The sequence below is a fragment of the Dermacentor albipictus genome, chromosome 1, assembly GCF_038994185.2.
Source record: "Dermacentor albipictus isolate Rhodes 1998 colony chromosome 1, USDA_Dalb.pri_finalv2, whole genome shotgun sequence".
In the NCBI taxonomy this organism is placed as follows: Eukaryota; Metazoa; Arthropoda; class Arachnida; order Ixodida; family Ixodidae; genus Dermacentor; species Dermacentor albipictus.
Window position 1 is genome coordinate 326,596,240 of NC_091821.1, and position 24,083 is coordinate 326,620,322.

At 46.3% G+C, this 24,083-nt stretch overlaps 1 protein-coding gene across 6 annotated transcripts in view; it reads right to left on the bottom strand.

Moving 5' to 3' along the window:
* LOC135908910 (uncharacterized) overlaps positions 1–24,083 on the bottom strand; it is a 662,802-nt gene that overhangs the window by 618,863 nt on the left and 19,856 nt on the right. The window lies entirely within an intron of this gene.

Consider the following 24,083-nt stretch of genomic DNA (forward strand, 5'->3'; position numbering starts at 1 on the left):
TGACTCTTCTCGTTCACATTCTACCAATCCATTCTTTTCAGTGTAGGCAGGGTCATCAACAATGCACACTCAGACCACCCCCATCTCTAGTCCGGTTTTTGCAACACACAGCCCAACATCACTTATACGAACGCCACATGACCCTGTTGCCCGAATCTCATACAGCTATTTGCAGCTGCAATGACATGCCGCGCGAATACATAAATCCCTCCGCGAGCCACTAACCCCGAGCATGCTGCAGAATCATACTCTCATGTGACGTTGCCGCCAGGTCTCTAGTTACATACATACGCTCGACGGCGTAAACTGTGCGTCTTCCACGCTACAACGGGAATGCCGCCACCCCCGGCAGTGCCTGTGTTTGTGTTAGCCCACAAGAACGCACCTATCTGTCGCTAAGGGACATGCGCGTCCACCAGACGAGCATCCTGTTTACAACCTTACACTGCGGTGAAAAGAAAGGGAGAATCAAAAGAGTGAAAGAGGGAGCGAGTGAGCCCTGAACGCACAGAGTATGACGCACAGCAGGACAGCAATCGGTCACCTAGGCCGGCATTCTTCAGACGCTGCAGTGGCACTCCAATATCTGTCGGCGCCATCGACGGATATGGTCAACAATGTGTCGCAACAGTAATCATCTGCGCAAATACGGGCTGGACAGTGCAATAGCGGGCATGTATTTATTGATTTATCATGTTTACCGCCTCCAAACAAGACACGAGTTGAGAAAGGCGAACTTGTGGGAAGCTTATTATTAATTTTGTCCGCCTAATATTTTAGCTACACGGGAGTTTCCGCATTGCGCCACCTTCGGAAGGCAACCGTCATGGCCGGGAATTGAGCCCGTAGCCTTCTGATCAGCAGAAGAACGCCGTAGCCAAATAGCCCTCGTAGGGGGTGCGCGAAAGTTATCAATGACATGCATGCTAGCTATAGTAACACTTGTTGGGTACGTTAGAGTGTAAGCCTGGCTAGCTGCTTACGAGGGTTGCAATGTAGGCTTGTTGGTAATGCATCTTCAAGGGGTGTATGGTCGCGCGATTAAAAGACCGTATGAATCAGACGTCATGTATCAGCAAACCGTCATTGGCACTCTCTGAAAAACAGCTGAAACTTTTGCGCATGGCTTAGCATATCGCTAAAATAATGTTTCACTCTGATTGTTTATTTGTTCGCGTGGCTGTGACTCATGTAGGCTGAGTGGATAAGTACGACTTGGTTTTCGATAATAAACATTGTTGGAAGTTAGCACTGTGTACGTCCCTGTGTGTCTTCTTTTGTCCCGTCTTTTAATCGCGCTACCATGCACCCCTTGTATCTGCTTACACTTCATTTAAAGCGCCCGCGAATAGAGAAGCACAGAAAATCGATTGCCTGGTCCCCGTGTGTGCCTAACGCGACATCGCGCGTCCGTTTTCTTTCGATATTTACGGAAAACATTTTACGCTTTGTTTCGGTTGTCTGTTCGTTACGTCCACCTGCGTGCCTTCGTGCCAGAAGTAGCGTGGAATATTGGGATATTGAACAGTTGGCACTGTCCTTTCCTCTTTCGTTCCGTGCGGCCACCGACCAATTAATTGTTGCTTACGTTTTCCAGTAAATGCCTTACCATCATACTTTACCTCTCTAACAAACGCTAACTCATACTACAAAAGTACATCTCTCATTAATATATCACTCTCTGCCTAAAAGTGATTGTTTGGCTATTGCATTCCCTGTGTCAAAAAAACTAATAACAAAGACTTAACTAAGAGGTCAGCTATTTTCGTGACAGGTGTTGTAATAGTATGCTCACTTGCCTTCAGACGCTGTTAATGAATAGACAAGGACAAAATTTCAAGATGAATGTACTCGGTTCATTATTTATTGTTGAAATCTTTCGCGTGCCTCTAAGCAATATTTTTCGAACATTTGCGCTATTTTTGGTCACTGTTGCAAAATGTCTCCGAACCATCTAAGGAACGGTGGACGATTAATTGCGCTTCGCTAACGGTCAGCGTTAAGTATATCTTCCACGTTTTGTAATACCTAACACGACGGTAATAAGGGCAGATCAAATGTGTAAGCTTGGCAGGCATCGTTACTGATAAGTATCAGTCACGGGAGAAGTCACGAATGGAAGGCATGTTTTTACAGGATCGCCGATGCATCGACGACGTATGAATGTATACATAATTTAGCGACAAATACAGTCGTTGTGCGATCCGGGCATCATTTCGCTGCCTTACGGGGCACGCCAACTGCAGAGAATTGGTGAACTTGTACGGTTCTCTTGATTTTCTGTGCTGTATTAGGAGGGATCACTATTCACGTAGAAGTTTGAAAATCAACATTGTGCCCCTTTTTGACATCGATGCTCCATGACTATCAAGAGACTTTTTCTTTCTCTCTTATTACGATTATCGAGGAGTCTCCGAGCACGGGGACCCATACATCCAGAGTGGCATTGGTGTCACATGTCGAGTTAACTTGGCATCCTCGGCCAACGAGGATTCGTTCCCATATGCGTATCGACTATATAATAAAAAAATAGCGTACAGAAGCGGCATAGTGTGCCCAACAACCTAAAGTCCGCTTGTACTCTTTTGCGTATTTTTTTTAAATTCTTTGAGCAACCACAAGATTGCGTCCCTTATTTCGAAAGATTCATAACTTTTCTCAGGAATGTAATGAGACATCCTTACGGCCCTATCGCCCCTCCTTCCTAGAAAGCAAGTTGTTTTGTACACACATGAGAAGGCACTCTCCTTCTGACGTTGTAAATAACATTCCTTCGGCACATGTGCTCTGGCAACATGAAGTGTTCAGTACAGCCTTCTTCCTGGCACTCGGTTTAATGTAGGGAAGCGGCAAACCGAGTGTTATTTGTCCCTACTGCAGCTGGAATGTTGGCCAAAGCTGTTCGTAATATGTATAGCAGGGTGGCATCTGTGGGGTTGAAAGGCGGCAGGCAGCGAAAGTTATAAAATGCTCATTGTGATAGTGTAGCCAGAGAAAAAAAGTTCAGGACAATATTTTGCGTGCGAAATGGCGAAACGATTTCACCAGAAGCAACCGGCAAAAAAGTTGTTTTCCGCAGCTGAACTAGTAAAAGCACCGTAGTTAACTTCGCCATAAGGGACACAGAATTCATACTCACCATTACCTTAGGTGATATATCTGTTTGTTGCTTCAAAATGCATAGCGTATGCGGCGTAACTTATCAGACACTTTCACATATTTGAAAGGCAAAATATACCATCTTTACCGCTCCCGGCTAGCTGCGTGCGAATCTGGCTAATGTCATATCCTCCTTACTATATCGCTGCGCGGCTCATCGCTAGGGGGTGAATGTCGTCTCATAAGACGTAATTTAAACGTTGTTATCAGCCTGTCTCCTACTTTTGTGGCTTTTTCGCATTTACTTTACTGGTATCAACTATCACTTGTTAATTAAGTGAGCTGAAGTTATTTTGGCGGCACTTTATCTTTGAGTTCTTTCACAGCAGCAGCAGCAGCGGCGGCGGCGGTGGCATCAAACCCACGACATCGAACATCAAGCTCAGCAGCCCCGCGCCAGTGGATCAGGCCGTAAAAATTGCAGTAAGCGGCCGCGGGGAGCGAACGCTTCGGGATGCCTCTCGTTTCACCAGTCTCCGACTCTTGGGATTACGCAACCTCCTGCACAAAGCACGGGGAGGCAACGCACTTGCGGGAATCTGCGATGTCGCCTTGGGTAAGCTTTGCAGCCACCGCAGATTACCACCAAGATGCGACACTGGGCTCGCGTCGGCGCTTCGCTACGCGAGCAGCCATGCGCAGCCACGGCTGAAGATGCGCACTCACCTGTTCGAACCCCAGCCTACACTCCCTGGGGCGCGCTAGACACCGTTACCGCGAGCTCACTGCTCCAATCCTCCCTTCTTAGCAAGCGTTTGATCACGTGACCTCCAACATGAGGCCCTCGGGGGGAGGGGGGGGGGGGGGAGGATGTGCGTCCTTCTCAGCACAGCTTGGACATCGCAGCCACCGCAAACGGCGCGGGAGGCGATCTCATCGCACTTGGACTTATACGGAATCTCACCGCGAAGACTACGGCGAATGTCTATATGTTTGCTATTTTCATGAAACGAGCAGCAACTCGCAACACTATCATGTGGCGTCTATAACAGTGATATCATTAAGGTGCATTGTTACCTGACCCTGCCTTCCACACGTGTCGAGGCTAGAATGAATGAAGTACACTTGTGCCGTATCCCTTGAGCCGATTTTGCCATGATTATAGAGAGCGCACCTGTTTGCGAAGTGTACTTGAGATCTGCACATGATGCAATGCTGCATCAGGAACAAACATGGAGGTGAGCAGCGCGATAAATAACAGCTTGCCCATACTTATGACTTAACTTCCGTGCATGACTTCCTTTGCTGCTTTCACGCGTTACGTGTCCAAAACACAGGTTTTCATAGCACGATTTGAAAGTTATTTCATACCAGTATGAAGTTATTTGTCAGTTACTTTTTTCAGCAGAATTATTTGGGGGGAGGGAAGGAGAGAACATTACGTACAAGGAAACTACTCCGTAGACATATCTCACTGTACTGATTCCACTGTTTAAGTAACCATATTAAATCTCCTGGCAACAATGTCGGGTCAATATACTAGCTGGCCTGCAGAGTGGTCACACGACACCTGAAACAAGTAAACAGGGAACAGTACGTAATTTGACTTTGTATTGCGGGGCATGTCTCAGCATATTTTATTTGAATTAGAGGCAGGTGCCTCGTTTTTTTTTTCTCTTTCTCGAAACGAAGGCAAATAGAATGCGAAATATATAAAGCATTTAGCTCGTGGCATGTAAAAAGACACCTGCTTCCAGCTTCTCAGCTGACTCAATAATTAATTATCGTAAATTTTTTTCTTATAGCATATGGGACCCTCATTGCTAATTTATCATTTAATTTGCAGTCTTACCACCTGGTAAGAGATTGGACCTTCTCCTGCCAAAATAATCTTGAATTGTAGTGTGGCCTAGGCGGCCTCAACCTTTCTAAAAAAAAAAAACCCGCCGGCATCTTCAAAAAAACAAAAAAAAAAAGACTTACTACGTCTTCGAGAAGTGATGTCACGTTCGCTTTGACAAATCTTTCTTGTGCGAATGATGGCGAGGAGGTGGAGGAAACAAAGAAGCGGGGGAACTTTTCGCGCACGGAAAAGCATTCGGTAAGACGTGCTCGAATGAGAAGTCTCCCTCATGTATCTTGCATGACTTTTTAAGCTTGTTTTAAAGAGACGTACGTTCGGAAAGCAGTAGCTAAAGGAATGCGAATCTGGTACCACCAAACATGGTGAAGTGCGCGGCTTTTCTCAAGAAAGAGAAATGTTTACCAACTCTCGTTTATTCAGCGGCATTCTCAAATTTTAGGAATCGGACAATTTTTTGTGTGTTTTCACTGCATTCCGCGGCAAAATCCTGTTCGCTCAAACGGCGCTCAAAGTACATTACAAAAAACAAAAAACTGCGAAAACACTTGCGATCTATCTATCTATCTATCTATCTATCTATCTATCTATCTATCTATCTATCTATCTATCTATCTATCTATCTATCTATCTATCTATCTATCTATCTATCTATCTATCTATCTATCTATCTATCTATCTATCTATACGATTACTCCAACACAATGGGCCAAGTTGTCTACCAGCAATGGCCACTAGGTACGTGCTCGTGGTCGTGATGTCGTCGTCACGGCTTCTGTGCCGACCCAGATGTCCAAATTGTCTAATAGCTTTGGCCACTAGGTAGCGCTACGTCTCATCACCACAAAGGTGTTAATTGAACGTTTGCCACGTGTCAAACCATTGCACCTCCTATCGAGACGACGACGCAGCGCTGACACTGGCGGTTGAAGGGCGCTCACCCCACCATTACCTATAAACCTGAGCAAAGGATGAAAAAGAGGGGACCACAACAACGCATTGAGAGGCGTAGTTAATTAGATGTTTGCGACGAGTCAAATGACCACCCATTCCTCAGAATTTATCCTGCCGTCGAGACAGTGTGTAAATCGGATGTTGCAGGGTTCCACGAAAAGCCTTCACCCCGTGCTTTACCTGGCAGTCTGAGCAAAGAAGGAAGGGGGGTGGGTAACGACGAAAGACATAGGTGTTGCCGGTTGTTTTTCATAGATTCCAAACCAGTTTCTTCGGAGGCGGAGTTACTGCGGGTTATTGCGAGCATGGGCGTGGTATCGCAACGGAGTCGGCGATGGTGATGTGCTGGTGGACAGTCTTCAGATTCCCTAGTCGACTCGCCTAGGGAAGACGACGGTATTAAAAGCAGAAACATTACGAAAGTAAGCACAGAGGGTCCTGATGTGAATTCAGACCTTTAACTTGCCCCTGCATAGAGTGGGCTTCTGAACTGCAGCCGCGTAACTTGAACCCAATGAACCCTTTTTCCTTCATTTCTACAACTTGACGTCGTAATCGATGGGCTTGGTGGATGACGGGGTGGGTGGGCGGGTGGGTGGGTGGATGGATGGATCGAGGATGGATCGAGGATGGATGGATGGATGGATGGATGGATGGATGGATGGATGGATGGATGGATGGATGGATGGATGGATGGATGGATGGATGGATGGATGGATGGATGGATGGATGGATGGATGGATCGATGGATGGATGGATGGACGGACGGATGGATGGTTGTTATGAGCGTCCCCTTTGGAACGGGGCAGTGGCTTGCGCCTTGCTATTACACTGCCTAATATCCTATCTAGGTTAAAAAAGAAAAAAAATGAAAACGAAAGAAAACGCGCGATGGATTCCCACAACCAAATTTTCTAACCTCCTGGTGGATTTCGTGCCCTGAACGCCACCCTAGTGGCAACCGTAGGCGCTAGGTTCATGATGCCATCGGGGCCGTTGCATAGTCGTCATCGGTATCTTGCCATGTAGTTCTCACGCCTTCGTCATCATACAGCCATCGCATATAGTCACACCGCCGACGTAATACCATCGCGATGTTTCCATCGTCGTAATTCTAACTTCCTAATCCGGCCTTCGTCACGTCTTCGTCGTCATGGCAACTTCGTCACACTCTCGTCATCATGCTAATGTTGTCATGCCGTTGTCGCCATACCACCTTCGACGTTATGTTCACGTTAGCCCTTCATCGCTCTGTCGTAATCAAGCTGCCGTCGTTCGATAGTCAATTGTGCTGTCGTATTGTCGTTACAGCGACTTTGTCGTTCCATCGTCGTCATTGCGTCGGCGTCATACATTTGTCGTCATCCCGCTATGCTCATGGGTGACTTTAGCAACTGTGTGCCATAGACAAAGTGAGACAATAAGGGAGTATGTCGCATATAGCCGAAACAACGAAATTGTCAGATTGACCATTGCAGATGTTGAATAAAAGTTAGCTCAGAAATACGATGTGTCGTTACATTGCTCCAATGCTACTCGCAGCCCCATCGATTGTCATCACTATAGAGGAGTTCTGAGGCGCAATAACGTAAAACTATTCCAAACTTTTCTATTTCAATTCTGCAACCAGCCCACCGCAATTGGCCAAAAACTTTTTGGACCCCCCCCCCCCTTACTTGTCTGTCACGCGACGTCACGAAAACCGCGATAGCTCCCCATCTGATATGACGTGTACATACTGATTATGCATAATGTGACCGAACAAAACAAAACTAGTTATGTCTGATTCGACACCTTTTTGCCATTAGCCCTCGGCTATTGGTCAGAAGTTTTCGAGCTGCACCCACTTCACCTGCCTCTCACGCGACGTCACATAACCGCAAAACCTTACCGCGTCAAAGTAGCGCGAACGCGTTAAAGATGCATTAATATGCCGAACAATACTGAATTTTCTTCTTAATAGCCGCAGGCTGCCCCGTTCCGAAAGAAATAAACGATGGTTACCACCGATCGCTCAGGCGCTGGCTACTCGCGCCTGCCGGAGGCATGGGTTTATTGCGTATAATAAAACTTCTTGCGTGGCCCTGTACCGTTTTTGAGCTTTTTCGGCACGTTTACGACTTCGCTCTGCCAACTGTTCTTTGCTGAGGATCCGTTTTAGCATGATTCTTAGGCTTCCGTTGCATGCCCTTGCGACTTTCGACCAGCCACCGCAAGCTAAGTTAGGGAAAGCGGACCAATGGCAAACGCCAGCACCACCTTCTTCATCCGGTTATCGACTTTCAGTGCAGTGGCTCGGCCCAATCGAATCCGTCTCCACTTGAGCATGCTCCTGGCCTCTTATGAGCCAATTAGATAAGAGAAGCCGCTCAGTGCAGGCAATGTTATTCGTTTTTCAATCAAACAAAAGTGACCTCCTATGAACGAGAGGTGCATTTGATGGGTTTGTTCAGACAACCCTGTGGGTGACCCCCCGATGCTTGCGTTGGCGGTTACGCAAATTTGACGTCAGCAGATTGGAATAAAAACATATTGGAATAGTTTTACGTTATACAGCCCCTGGTGTAGTTTTTTATCTTTCTATCTAACGATTTTCCCGCCAACTTGGGTCACTGGGTAGATAGTCCATGGTCTCATGGGTAGCGCATCGGACTGCTGTGCTGAGTAAAGGGGGATGAAAATCAGCGGTCACTCCAACTTGAAGTCACCGGGTGTTTGGTATTAAGTCCGTGTCGCTCGTAGTCAACCGCTTTGACGCCAAACTTCGGTTTCTGGATATGCGCCACGAAGTGGATATCCAGAGTCTTGGATATGCACCTCATTGTCGGATATGTGCCTCTTTGATTTGAATCTTTGGATAGGCGGGGATTTGACGTCAGTTTGAGAAACTTGGTATGTGCTACAGTGTATGTACCGCTGTTCTATGTCAAAAAAGATACTTTAAAAATTTATCCAGTGCTCGGCCGAATCCAACTTTACGATGTGGCTGGTAGATGGCGCGTCGTATGCAGTGGTAAGCGAGATAGAGTAGCCTGGTTGTAAACACCGGTAGCCCCCGGAAATTTCGTTGGGTACCCTAACAATGCTAATTGAATTTTTAAAGTTAGTGTCTATAATCAAACGCGACTGCCAGTTAAGTAAAGCATTTAGGCTCTCAGAGCTATGCCTGGCGCTCCGCATCCTTGCACAGTCCAAGCACTTTTCTCGTCGTAAAATAAAGCTAAGCAAGGACGTTGGTTGCCTACGTCTGCCATTTTCCCTCTACGTCTGTGATTCAGAGATACCATGGCACCACCAGCACCGATATTCATGGTTAAGTTACGATCACACACATACAGAAGGCCATACTTGAAATCTGCCTCAAAGCGAGTGATTTGGATATGAAATTTACATAGCAGTCATAGACGCGCTTTTGTACTTTGTCTTGCAAAGAGCTTAATGGCAACATATGATGAATAGTGCGCCTTTACACCAAACCTGTCAGCCTAAATATTTCCTGGCTGATACGAACATGGCCAGTTGTCTACATAATTTTGTTATGTGACCTTTAGCCTCAGATGCAGCAGCCTCATGTTGTATTCAATACCGGTGTTTTTTACACTACATGTGTTACAAAACTCACACGTGGAAGATAGCACAGTTTAAGTCCGAGAGCTAGATTACACCAACCGGAGGACATTAGTTGAACAAAACATCAAAATGCGTATTCTAATAAAGAACGAAATTTTAAAGCCAATGAGTTTACAAAGCGTATCAACCTGCAATGAATCCTCAGGATGAACATCAGTTTTGATATATTAATTTGCAAGGTATGCGACGATGCCACAGTGAAAGCTTTTCATATTATATATATTTATATTGGCGTTCCGACCATACTTGTGCTTCCAAAATGAATACAATTTTCTTGCAAAAAAACAAGTGAGGCTACAGTGCATTGTTACCACAAGTTTGACAGCGCGTATCCCAAAACCAGTGCCAAACAGTTAAGCCACTATGTGCGCCATACTTATTTTACCCTATACCATTGTACCATTATAGATAAGCTGCGCTTATCTCAAAAGTGATTTGATGTCCTACAGTGTCAACGTAATTACGAGGAAAGTACCGGGGAATCTGGGCCGATTGTGTCGTGACCGCGGCAGTAAACACAGCGCCAGTAAACAGAGCTAGCGGCCACCAGAGAAAAATGGCAACAGCAGGCGACGGTCTCTCTTCTATAAGCAGCTTCTTTCTGTGATACGCGGCTAGTAACGCGCAGGCTAATGGCATTGCTCAAGTCAATTCTTGAAGACATCACACAGAAATTAACGTTGTCGTCAAGGTCAGATTGCTCTAAAATTATTCAGTGCTTTCACGAACGATAACGTTATCCTTGTTTGGCATCCTAAGTTTTCGAGACCACCTAGACTCCTCTGCCCGTCATCGCATCCAATCTTGTCTCTGCCGATGTAAGGATATCCTGCTCTGTCGGCTACCACTAGAAGTGGCACTTACAAAGGAATTTGTACTTTCATTGTGATAAGTAAAGCAACGCATGATGACTGTGGTCGCAAGGAGACCTTTGAAAATTTTCTGTGTGACTGTGCTCGTTATAGTGAACAGAGACGCTTGCTCCCAACTGCATTATTTTGAGTTATCACAAGCTATTTTCGGAACAAACAATTTTGGAATGTTGATATCATAAGCCATCACAGCAGAGAGTGACGAAGGCAGTGCTACAATTACTAAAGACAAGAAACCTGCGAAAACATCTTTTGCCGGAATTGGTGTTCATTTTCTGCCCTTGAACCAGTAGTGGGGTAGTTTGCAACACTGTTCTTGATAGCCTGTCATCCTGCGTCTGAGTCATCTGAATCTTTCTCTCTCTTTCTTCCTTTTTATATTTCTACCTTTCCTCATCTTCTCTATTCACCATTGTAGGGTAGCAGACCACATTTGAATGCCTTTCACCGTTTTCTTGACACAACTACAGTGTCGCAGCAAGAACTGCTTGAGGCTCTTGTTAGTGCCGTCTCTCGCAATCCGAGCAGCATGCAGATGGCATGCAGCAACAGAAGCATGCTTCGCACAACGTCGTGCATTTTGCAGCGAGACATGCAAAACATCGGCTAGCGAATTCTCCGAGAAGTAGGCGTGGCTTACTAACAGCCAATTAGGCGCAATAGGGAGGGAGAGTTTTATGCTATCAAAAAACAAAAACAAAGGCAGAAGTGTGCTGCGAAAACCTTACAGTCTTGTGTAAGTATTGAAAACATGCATGCAACCTTGCCTATTCGTAAAGATTATTGGTGCGGATCCGCGCGTTCACCTGCTGCTCGAAATGAGATCAAATTCGCAAGATATGCAGCCACCACAGTCAGTTCGTTGCTAGTCGCTGTGGCGAAAAGGATCAATGAGAAGAAAAGCGTTGATAACCAATTCGGGGGACCTGCTACTTCTGTCGTTCAGCCCAGGGCTGGGTAAGCGCCCGCGCGTGCACGAGTTATCGCGCAGAGCAAACACAAACGAGCGCCGGTGTACGGTACGCTCGTTTCCGGAACCCCGGTATATCGCCGCATACACAGCTAGCGACCGCCTGTTTATCTAGTCGCGCTGGCGGTCTCTTCCAAGCATTCGCGTCCCTCGTTCAGGTCTGGGTGCGCTGCTATTGCGTTGCGCGCCGGTGGCAATAAGGCGCGGGAAGTGAATGGCGGTGCAGTTCGGCTCGGATACGTAATGCGCCCACACAATGAAGGTCTCACGCTCGCCAGTGGTGATTGCGGAGGGTCATCGAGGAGACGGCGAATCGTGTTAGGCTATTGTTTGCCTTGCAAACGTCTGTAACATGCAGTAATCACGGTGCGAGCCTATAGATGCGCGAGGAGATGTGCATGGAATGTGGGTGCCCATAAAGAAAAGTGAGAAGAAATATGTGGCGTGAATTCTAAATCCTGAATGCCGGCGTTTATGTTCCTGAAGGAGCCATGATACCCACGAAAGCAGCATTAAAGCGGAAACAAAGGGTCCTTCTATATCTTGCTTTCAAGGATTATTAACCTTTCTAGCAATATTTTGCCCAATATGCACAGCGTGATTGTTTAGACTAGGCAACAAACAAAGGTATCAGTAAAGTGGACCGAGCCAATGCGCTCCTTCGGGAACCCTATCCCATAATAATTATTTTCATTCGATTCTATTGTTTCATTATGCCATCGGGCCGAGTGGCTCGTTCCGTAGATAGTAGGGACATCATGGAGGGACAATCTATAGGATACAAAGTGTATGAAAATAATGAGAAGTATAAATAATAATTTTAAAGTGTGGCTCCAGTGGCATCGTGCAGTAAAGGTCAATAAATACCAAGCGTAAAAGGTATGAGATATGGAAAGAACCGTTTGAAAACATGGCCCAGTTTCTTGTTACATATGTTCTGGAGGCACAAGGGAGGCATTAAATACACATCTTTCGCTTCTTTATGGAACCTTGACGTCGTTATAGCAGAAGGTAGCGCTGTACTTTCGGTTCGTTTTCTCGGCCGACGTACGTGAAAGTGAAAGCGGTCATGCTTGATGCGCAAGCATCAAATGGCCCAATGAGCAAAAAAGCCGGCGTCTGTAGCAGCGAAACGGCACCTAAATTCCCATTGGTTGCGGTGCCGCGTCACGTGCGCGCCTCGACGAAGCAGAGTGGGCGGGAGGGACACATGCGGCCGCGCTGATCCCCCAGTTGTGGCGCGAGGGGAAGTGGAATCTCCGCGACGCCATTTCCCCTTCGTTCGAGGAAGCCTGCGGTATCCGCGCGTTCCTTGACCGCGCAAGCTTTCGCCTGCTTTTTAACTTCACCTGAGTAAAGAAATTAACATTAAAGAAAACAATCCTTTCGAAAGAAAAAACGTTGGCGGCGTAGTGAGGTTTGAAACCACGACCTCATGCTTAGTAGCCCAGTGCCGTACCCACTGGGCTAAACGCGGCCAAGCGTCTGAACACACTCACTTGAGCGTGATAAGTTCATAAAGCGGAGTTCAATAGGCATTAGTGATTTCACATTCACAACGCATAAGAAATGCTTAGGTGTGCTAGAATTTTTTTTTTACCATGTAGCAGGCTGACATAACTTAGGCGCGTGGGGCAAGTAGTCGTGACTGTACTATAAATTGCTCTGTTTATTACAGTGACCACTATGACTATAGTTAGATTGGCGCCCCGTATTTGGTTGAGTGACATCAGTGGAGAGAAGGAGGGAAATCTATTTATGGCAGGAGAGAAACGTGGGTTTGGACTTGTGCGTTGTAACTTTTCACTCCGCTCTGAAGAACAGAAAAGGGGGAACTAAAAGGTCGCAGTTTCGCCCGAAAGCCGAAACATTGATTGCGATAGCAAATTAGTGGAAAGCAATACGAAGAAAGGGTAGTAGTTTTATCAGCTGTATGAACGTGTAAACATAGACATACTAACTAAATTAACAATCACTGTGGCATTGTGGCACGCGCGCGTCCGCAAACATGAACACATCTCACTCGATGACCACGGAAACTCACTGTGAAAACTCGCTGACCCACAATCGCCGGCTCACCCTCACTCACGCCTTCACTCGCTCATACAGCATGCGGCGTGCGCAGACGATTTTATCGCCTTAGGACTGTAGAAATGCGCCTGGAGTGTCCATATATTTTCTATCGCAATAAAAGTGATGGAAGCTGACCATGACAACAACAGTAAAGCAAAAATATTGGAGGTCAACAGAGCTGCATTCTTGAAGCGTCAAGTTAAGTCCCGTATCGGCCAGAAATTGTAGCATGACTCGCACTGTTGCTGCAGAGTACGTCAGGTTTCGCCAAGTACCTGTAATGACGTCCTCCGAAAATTATCTGATAACGGTAGTCACCATGCAAAAGTTTAAAGCCTGTCGCGTCTACGTTTACGTGGGGCAGACTGAAAATCTGTGAGCTAGCGTTCGTGAGTACATTGCCAAAGTTGCAATCTGTATGTCTTCTGATAAGCAAAAAATTGCGCATAGCATCTAGTTAATGTTACACCAAATAATATCCTGTGCATAATCTTATTTGCATTATCTGTGCATCAACCTTATTTCGGCGTCGAACTTGTGGAGATGCCTGTGCTGACAATTTGGTGCGGTACAGCGATCGTACGTGATGCTCCGTGTCACATGAGCAAGCAGGGATATCTTAAGCCGAAGGAATTCTGTCTCGGAGAAGTAGCACGTACTATAGCACCACTATTGCAAGTCCGCTTACGCATCGGTACCTCTAAGTCCATTGCTTTCGATACACCAGTGCCGAAGTAGCCGCGGAAATTTATTTTCAGGGACCTTATGTTGTGCGATGCCCATAAGGTATGCAGTGTCGGTCGTAAAAATGTAACGCGGGCCTCAAAGCTCGGGTTCTATACGCTGAGAAGAGGAATGTGATACACACAGCAGCTACCACGAGATCATTCTCTACAATGTAATTCTTGTTTCTGCCAATTGACACAATCAGCGGGGGAAATCAATTTCAGGCTACGTGTGCGGGGTCTGGTCGAGTGAGCAGCCCGTGAGGCAAGCGGCGGACGTGAGGAAACGGAGATAGCGCGAAGAAGCAGAAGGAGATGGAAAACAGCTGCCTTAAGCAGACTGTCGAAACAAAGGAGGAAGAAAGATTCGGGAAAAAAAAAGTAAATGAAAATTACGGCGGGGAGTATAGGGTATGGATGGTGACGGTGCCAATAGAGGAACAAAAGTGCACCCCACGGGAGCTGAAAGCGCTATAGGTTCCCTGATGGGATCTAAGCGATGCGAGACCCGACGAGAAGCCCGCCGTAGTGGTCCAAGGGAGCGTGAGCGGAAAGAAAGGGGTTCACGTATGTGCCGCCTGTGTGCGCTGTCAGTGCCCTGTTAAGTGATGGGAACGGACACGGCTGCGCCGCTGCTGCGGGAGGGAACGAAGAAGGGAAGGAAAGCTTGATTCACGAGCTCGAGAGAGCTTTCTTGCTTCGCTGGCCGGAATTAATGAAGAACAGGCTGTTGGCGGGTTCAGCCGCGCGGCGGCAGCCTCGCTACGAGTAGAAGCTGTCGCCGGCACGTCGTTTGAACGCGCCATTACATCGCTCCTTCTTGCTCCCGCGGAGTTTTTTGCTGCCGCTCTGTAACCCACACGCGTGCGCGCGCGCGCGCACGACAGTCGTTGCGTCGTCTTCCCCGAGAACAACAGCAACCGAGAGCCTCTGTGCTCGCCTCCGTGCGCGCGCTGCTGAGAGAGCGGGAGCGCCTCTCGCTCACTGAAGCTGTCGTGCACTGTCGCGGCGGCGACTACAAGCTCGGCGCTGTTCCGCCGACGGCAGCCCGTGCTATAGGGCCACCCGCGCGCGGCACTGGCGAAGCTGCCGGGGTCGTGCAACGATTGCCGCTCATCACATCACCAGTGCCAGCGTTGAGCAACGCGCGTGAAGAAGGAAGAACAACTCACGTAACGATGGAGCAGGGCGGAGAAACTGGGGAGGACGAAGGGGGGGGGGGGGGGGGGCACGGAAATGTGCGGCGCCCGGTGAAGAAGAAGGAAACATCGGGATGAATTGTCCGATATGTGACTGAGAACTGGCATAGAAAAGACGGGGAATGCGGGAGATGGCAATTCAAGACGATGAGCAAAACGTGAACAAGGTGAATGCAGGAGCCAACGTTTCGACAAGTGGACTTGTCTTCTTCAAGGCGACATATGGGGCGCTATAACGTAAAACTATTCCAAACTTTTCTATTCCAATTCTGCTATCAGCCCTCTGCGATTGGTCAAAAACTTTTTTCCACCCCCCCCCCCATTTCACCTGTCTGTCACGCGACGTCACAAAAACCGCAATACCTCCCCATCTGATATGATGTGTGCACACTGATTATGCATGATTTGACAGAAAAAAGAAAAACAGCTATTTCTGATTCGACCCCTTTTCGCCATTAGCCCTCGGCTATTGGTAAAAAGTTTTCGGGCTGCACCCACTTCACCTGCCTGTCACGCGACGTCACAAAACCGCACAAACTCACCGCGTCAAAGTGACGTGTACGCGATAAAGATGCATTAATATGCCGAACAAAACTGAATTTTTTTCGGAATAGCCGCAGGCTGCCCCGTTCCGAAAGGAATAAAAGATAGCTGCCGCCGATCGCTGAGACGCTGGCTACTCGCACCTGCCGGAGAGCATGGGTGTATTTGCGTATAATAAAACTTCTTGCGTGACCGTGTAACGTTTTTAAGCACTTTCGACACGTTTACTACCTCATTCTGCCAACTCTTCTTTGCTGAGGGTCAAATTTAGTGTCATTCTTAAGCTTCCGTTGCATGCCGCCGCGATTTTCGATCAGCCACCACAAGCTAAGTAAGGGAAAGCCGACCAATCGCAGACGCCGGCACCACCCTCTTCATCCGGTTATCGGTTTTCAGTGCACTGGCTCTGCCCTAGTGAATCCCTCTCCACTTGAGCGTTCTCCTCGCCTCTTGTCAGCCAATTAGATACAACAGGCCGCTCAGTGTAGGCAATGTTATTCGTTTTTCAAGCAAACAAAAGGGACCTCCTATGAATGAGGAGAGCGTTTGATTGGTCTGTTCAGACAACCCTATGGGTGACCGCCCGGTGCTTGCGTCGGTGGTTACGCAAATTTGACGTCAGGAAATTGGAATAGAAACATATTGGAATAGTTTTACGTTATAGGGCCCATGCTTTCCTCGCCACAGTATATATAGGTGGGGTTCTTCTAAAGGGGAGGGGGTGTGAGGCGAGAGGGCGTGGAAACGAGGGAAAGTGTGTTAGCGTGTCGAATTAGTAAAGGAACGCTGTGTACAAGGTCAAAGCCAGGACCGCCCCAGAAGCCAGAACTGGCATGTATTTCTAAAACAAGCGGCGCAGTTAGTGTAGATCATGACGCTGCGGCTGGCATAATGCGAGGCATTGCGCAAGCTCATTGTTGGTATAATGAGAAAAAAGAAACGCTATCTTAGTCTTACTCCTACATGAAGACAATGTTCGACACCAATGACTATCTTGAGAATGCCTCCATACACTGGTAGGTCACATTGCCCTATATTTGTACCGGCAACCGTCTGCGGCATCTACCCATCACACGACTTTGCTAATTAACGACGCACCTGATCACGCTTCAAGTATGACCGCGCGCGTCCAACTTATGCTATAACTTTAGTAGTTTGCAATAAAACGTTCGAACGATTATTTTTGATAGCCTCAGTACACTTCAGCATCGCAAGTGGTATGGCGCGCCTCGTAGATTAGAAAAGCGACATTACTTTAACATATGGAGCCTCCTTTTTATTTTCCCATACTCTGCTGCCTATAAGCCTTCACTACGGTTTCACTGCGATAGGACCAGTCTTACGAAGAAGTGTGCTTTGTAGGTATTGAAAATAAAGATCTGAGATTTCTGTAACACCCATGTAGATACCTACTTAAATGGAACTGCTGCGTTTCAATTTGTCAGGTTGGTTATCGTCAGTTTCTTGACCTTTTCGTCTATTCGGAATAAACAACGCACAGGAAGGAGAACGAAATAATAATAATAATAATAATAATAATAATAATAATAATAATAATAATAATAATAATAATAATAATAATAATAATAATAATAATAATAATAATAATAATAATAATAATAATAATAATAATAATAATAATAACAACAATTGCCGCCCAAAATGCAAGAACAACACAAGCAGACCGGTTCAAGCCTCAGTTGGCTTGTAGTACTGTGCCTATGAATATGATACACAAGGCAAAAAACTATACATCAATTGATGAGACATGTAGAATAAAAAAATAAAATGAATGAGATAAAAATGGAAAAGAAAAAGATAACATTCTACTTGAAACAAAGGAAATTGAAGTAGATATTAGGATGCAAAAATGTTCTGGAGGTTAATTTCACCATAGCTCATTTAATAATATTTTCAGCGTGCTTTTCTATGTCGCGTTAAAGATTTCATCTGGTAACTTGTTGAAAATGTCGGGCACATATGCGCTGCGTCTGTCCGCACCATACCTTGTGGCTGGACAAGGAACTATAGATCGGACGTGTTTTCCAAGTTCTGTCATGGCGGCACTTTTTTGTTTGAATGCGGAATTCCAAAAACGTCTGACGACAACTGCTTTTATAAGCAATGATTGAAAATTCGGTAGACCAAGTTCAAGTAAGATATTTTCAGCTGTTACTATTGGGGAATTGTAGGCAACACTCTTAAGAATATTTTTTATAATCCTGTCCACCCTGCATCTCCAACGATCCAAACAGAAGCCGAAGGGCGTAATGCCGTATCTCAACACGCTGTAATCGAGTGCAGGTACGATAATTTTTTTACAAACAAGGGTGCAATACTTTTGATATTAAACAACAGCCAAGCTACTGACCACAGATTAGAACAAATAAGTGATAACTGATGTTGCCACGATAAATTATTACTGTCGAAATAGATTCCGAGATATTTCACACAATCCACGTATGGAATAGGCACACATTTACAATAAAGACAGTCTGACTCAAGTAAGTAGAGAGGCGTGTTAATAACAGTACTCTTGAGTGGGGAGCGAAATCAAAGAAGCTGTGTTTTTTGGCCATTAACAACACTTCCATTATTAGAGAACCAAAGCATTACCTTGTAGACATCATTTTGCAACATTTCAGTGGACGTTTTATAAGAAAGGTGTTTCGCCAATAATACAGTGTCGCCAGCATACTGGAATACTGAACATTTCGAAATTGCCAAAGGTAAATCTTTAACGAAGATATTAAACAACAATGGCGATAAAATGGATCCCTGAGGAACTCCAGCTTTCCGTGACAGCTTAGAACTAAAAATGCTCTTATCATTGCTAGCGGCCACCAGAAATTTGTTGCTCAAGTAATTTTCAAGAACTTTGTAAAAAGGCCCACGGAATCCCGAAAAATGCAGTTAGCTTAACAGGATTACGTGATTCAGGGTGCCAAACGCTTTCGCTACATCTAAGAACAGCGCAACTGTGAAAAGATTCTGATCGAATGCCGCTTCCCAAAAACATGCACCCGACGCACCACGCCGCGAGACGCAACAAACGAGCAAGAGACCTTCAGAAGAAGTTTGGCGACAGCAACGAGGCGGTGTACGTAGACGCTGCGCGATATGAAGGAGAGAAAAGCGCTCCCGCCATCGCCGTTGTAGACCGTACGGGTAAGTGCCTCGCGAGTGCTACAGTGACCATGGGACACACGGAGGTGGCCGAAGAAGCCGCAATAGCCCTATAGAGCACTGGCCACGGTGCCTAGCGCTGCGATCGTGATCAGCGACTCGCAGGCGGCAATCCGCGGCTTCGCGCGTGGTCGCGTCTCGCGGGAAGCGGTGCGCATACTCCAAATTTGTGATGACGGTGACTCGTCATCGCCCTCGCAACCCCAAAATTCTACAGTCTTCCTCCTCTGGACCCCGGCACACACCGATGTCCCGCTCGCGGGCAACAAGGCGTCCCACGCCACGGCTCGAGGTCTCACACGCCGAGCCGCCGCAGAATATGTGGCCGCCACCCCCACCCCAGAGAGCGGGGCATCGGATCTGCCTGACCGGGACACTACAACAGAAATGCGGCAACAAGAATCACAATGGGCGTGGGGCGATCGCCTGACCACGTTCAGAGATCTCACCCAACACTACAGACTCCAAAGACGCACATTCCCGCCACCACACGACAAGTTAAACAGGAATGAGGCCGTAACTTTACGCTTGCTCCAGACACACAGCTACCTTATAGCCCCGCGGTCCTACATCACGTCTACCCAGGTTTATATCCAACAGATGCCTGTAAAGCTTGCGGACAGCGAGCAACGCTGCGACATATGCTCTGGGAATGGGCCGGCAACCACAGTAATGGAACCACATCCGTTCGCGACGCGTCCGTAATCGCGGCCGTCGCCACAGTACGGGAAGCCTCGAGCTCGCTTCTCCCCGGCGCCGCCCCAGCTGCGGGGCCCGCCGGGGATGTTCTCCATCGGCGTCGCCGCCGCTGGGAGGCGGCTCTCAAAAGTTCAGAGTTGGCAGACCAGCTCTGGGCCGTCCGGCAAGCCAAAGATGCCGCCCGAGTCCAAGGACTTGGAGCCGCCACCTGAGGCCACCACAACGAAACTGCCAGCCATTCATTAATAAAGTTTCTTCTCTCTCTCTCTTTCTCGAATGCCGAGAACAGTTCATCTAAAAAATTATCAAGCAGTGTCACGGTATCACGCCCTGAAACAAAGCCAAACTGTCGATTGGTCAGGATAGAAATTTATTAAGAAAAGAAGACAAAGTGTGTAAAAGAAAATTTTCTACAACCTGAGCAATAAAAAAAATTATGGGGTTTTACGTGCCAAAACCACTTTCTGATTATGTGGCACGCCGTAGTGGAGGACTCCGGAAATTTCAACCACCTGGGGTTCTTTAACGTGCACCTAAATCCAAGCACACGGGTGTTTTCGCATTTCGCCCCCATTGATATGCGGCCGCCGTGGCCGGGATTCAATCCCGTGACCTCGAGCTCAGCAGCCCAACACCATAGGCACTGAGCAACCACGGCGGGTCTGAGCAATAACCGGCAATAATAGAAATTGGCCGATAGTTTTCAATACAATCTTTCTTCCCTGACTTGTATAGTGGTACAACCATTGCAGTTTTTAAGCATTCTGGAATTTCATCACCTACCAAAAAAAAAAGAAACCATTCAGTGCATGAAGAATAATATCTGACAGTGCATTGAAATTTGCAGGCTGAAGAAGCGGCCATAGCCCTGGCCCTCACAATCACAAATTCATCAATTATAGTTAGCGATTCCTTCGGAGTGGGTAGGGTCTCTAAGCCAGCCCTTTCTCTCCTCTTGGCCCATCCTTTCCATCACACTGTGGCATTAATCTGGACTCCCGCGCATGCGGGCCTTGCCGGAAACGAGGCGGCTCATGCCAGTGCCCGAGGATTTACAGTCCGGGCTCAGGCATCAGATGTGTCGGACCTCGCCACAGAGGAGGCGCCGTTTACAGCGCGGGATCGACTTATTGCTTACCACGACATCTGCACACACTACCGATTAGACCGCTTAACCTTTCCGCCACTCATGGGCAAATCCCCGCGTAGGTGTGAAATTCTGTGGCGACAGCTGCAGACTCGCACCTTTCCATCCCCTTGCCTCCTCCACCGCATTCATCCCGCCGTTTACCTTTCACCCTCTTGTAAATTCTGTGTCTCTCCCAAAGAAGACTTAAACCCCATCATGTGGGGGTGCCCTAAGCACCCCCTTCCCTCTCTCCTCAAGCAAATAATTTCTAGTGAGGAGCAGTGGGAGGCTGCCTTGCGCAGCTCCAGGCCCGATCTTCAGGAGGCCATCCTGGAGTGGGCTAAGAGGATAAAGGAGGCCTACTTCAAGTAGTTCCTCTCCCCACCCTCTATTCCATTGCCCCCCTCCCTTTCAAGAGGGATAAATAAAGTTTTTCATCATCATCATCATCATCCTTCTTATGGCGTGTAAAGAAATTCCATCATATGCAGTGGGTTTGTTAGGACGGAAACTGATAATAATTTCTTCCAGATCCCCCCTCAAAATTCTGGGAAGAAAAGGTGACGCAGATACGGAATGCCCTAACGGCTGAGTGTTTGTGGATGGAGAGACAGCCCTTTGGGACGCTCCAACAAAGTGCCTGTTTAACGCATCATCCACTTCTGTGGGAGGCTGCTGAAAAGCACCGAAAACAGACCGGTTACTGGAACTCATTCCTCTGAGATGATTTACCAAAGAGCGAGTTTTGCTTACATTATTTGAAGAATGCTGGAATATATAAAAAAAGTAATGGCGTTTGGCGCCACGCAGAAGAACAACTCTATTTCTTGCCGACTTGTATTCTAATCGCAGTGCTTGGTTTCTGGGATTTCTTTTGCAGCGTTTTGACAAGCTGTCTCGATACGAAATGGAAGCAAGAATTTTTGTGTTCATCAAGCAGTGACCCTTTCTTATCTGCCCAGCTATCAGCCGTGTGCAACGAAATTCAATTTTTTTCAGTTGCGTACAGAACCTTTCATACACTTTGCCCGACGAATCTTCTATGGTTAAGGATGCCCAGTCAAAACGAAAGGATAAGGTTATCAAGCTTGGATGATTGAAAATAGGGACAAGGCATTTATGCTGTCCAGATGCAGTTTCCACTGATGGCGTTCCAGACGCATTTGGTAAAACAAGACGGCATGCTACAAAGTAGTGGTCCGCCCATCTTTGTAGACTAGTACTGCTAGTACATGACCTAAATCAGCAGCTGGGGCTCTGACCGCTGTGTGATCTAAACAAGAATTCACTAGGCTATTATTAACTAGTTCCACTCTAGTAGGAGCTCCACTTGTACATTTCAGCCCACAAGCAGACAACGTAGATAAATAATCACAAACAGTCACTTTTTCGGGGCATAAAATGTTGATAATAAAGTCTCCGATCAAGCAGAATTGGTCCACTAAGCTCGACAGACGCAAAGTTTCATCAGGCTCTACAAGAAACCGTGAGTCTTTATAATGGTTATTTTCGTGATCTCGATATTTTTTATAACTCGCTGTCATTCTTACTTTCCGAGGTTTGTGTTGTTGTGTCATAGTTTCTCACATTGTTCACCTGCTCTTCTCTTCCTTTTTCTTCTATATGCACCTTGCGCCTTTTTGTGCGTACACTCTTCTCAAAATTCTTCTTTTTATTCATCGTATTCTTTACTTACACGCGTACTCCCTGCCATTTCTTTATGTATGTGTGCGTCAGCACTCACACATCTTGCTGTCCCTATGCACGATGAATAAATAAATAAGTAAAAAAGCAAATAAATAAATAAATAAATAAATAAATAAATAAATAAATAAATAAATAAATAAATAAATAATTGCTTGGTTGATCGATGATTGTTATTTGTAATAAGCTTTCAAAAAGCAAGAACTTATGAATGAGGTGATGGAAATATAAAGAAAACAGACACGTCGGAAGGAATTGAAATACATAGAAAAATTAAATTTAGCGCTGATGAGTCCACAAAGAATGCTGTAGATCGAACCATAGCAAGCAAGTGCTGCCGACTTGAAACTCGTGAAAACTAAAATGTAATCCGTAAAGATTTTAGAAGAAATAGAAGGTGAATAAACTCTCTGTGAGCGCCGGGAAAGTCTGAATAAAATAGAGTAAAATAAGAATGTCTTCTACTAAGAGAGGGAAAAAGAGGGTAATCTTGGAGAACGAGCAAGTTAGATTATTGCAGAAAATTCAATAGGGCAAATACGCGAATTAAAATATAACTAACAGAAAATCAGCTCGTAAATTCTTAAACATGAATAAATATTGTTCGTTTCGCTTCCTACGCTTTATGTCTTTTTTAACCATATAATGTACCGGTGCCCGAGTAACTATCTCCTCCGAAGAACTGCATTCAAATTTCTGTGCTCACGACACTTATGCATATTAATAAATTGCAATTACGTCCACCAAATATTTATGTGCGCTCGCGAAAGCAGCCTTTATTTTCTTCTTTACGAATATTAACTGGTCCCTTCGAAATGACGAGCAACGTTTCGTTACTATTAGACTATTCTATGGCGCCGCACGGGAACAACAAGAATTCATGTAATCCTTGAATTCAATACAGAGTGTATTTACTCATACAGGTAATGCAGCAAGGAAAGGCCCGACAACTGGATTGTTATTTAAGACACTGAGTGTAGGAGCCAGCAAATTATAAGCCCTTGCACCATTACGACAGTGCCACCAATTCTGTGTAGCAGGTCTTGCAAAAGCAATACCTTTGTTCTTGCTTTGGTTTGTTCGTTTTACTTTTTCCCAGTTAAAGGGCATGGCCCCTTCTCAATAGCAAAAGCATTGCAAAGACCGCGGAAGAATGGTGCTACCGAATATAGGGGCCTGATATCGGGTTCACTACAATCGATACGTCTAGACGTTAGAAGCTCTAAAATTATTCGTCCTTGTATTCTAGTGGCAAGTGCTTTCAATCAACTGGAAGCCTTTTTCTGTGCCGGCGATATATTGCCGGCCACTTCATAACATGAAACTACGTTCTTTATTTTTTCGCTAGTTCAAGTGTCCGTACGTCTCCGAGAAGAATAAGGAGATTTCCGGGGCTCGATCTTTTGTTCGTCACAACAATACGCAGAAAGGAGACAATG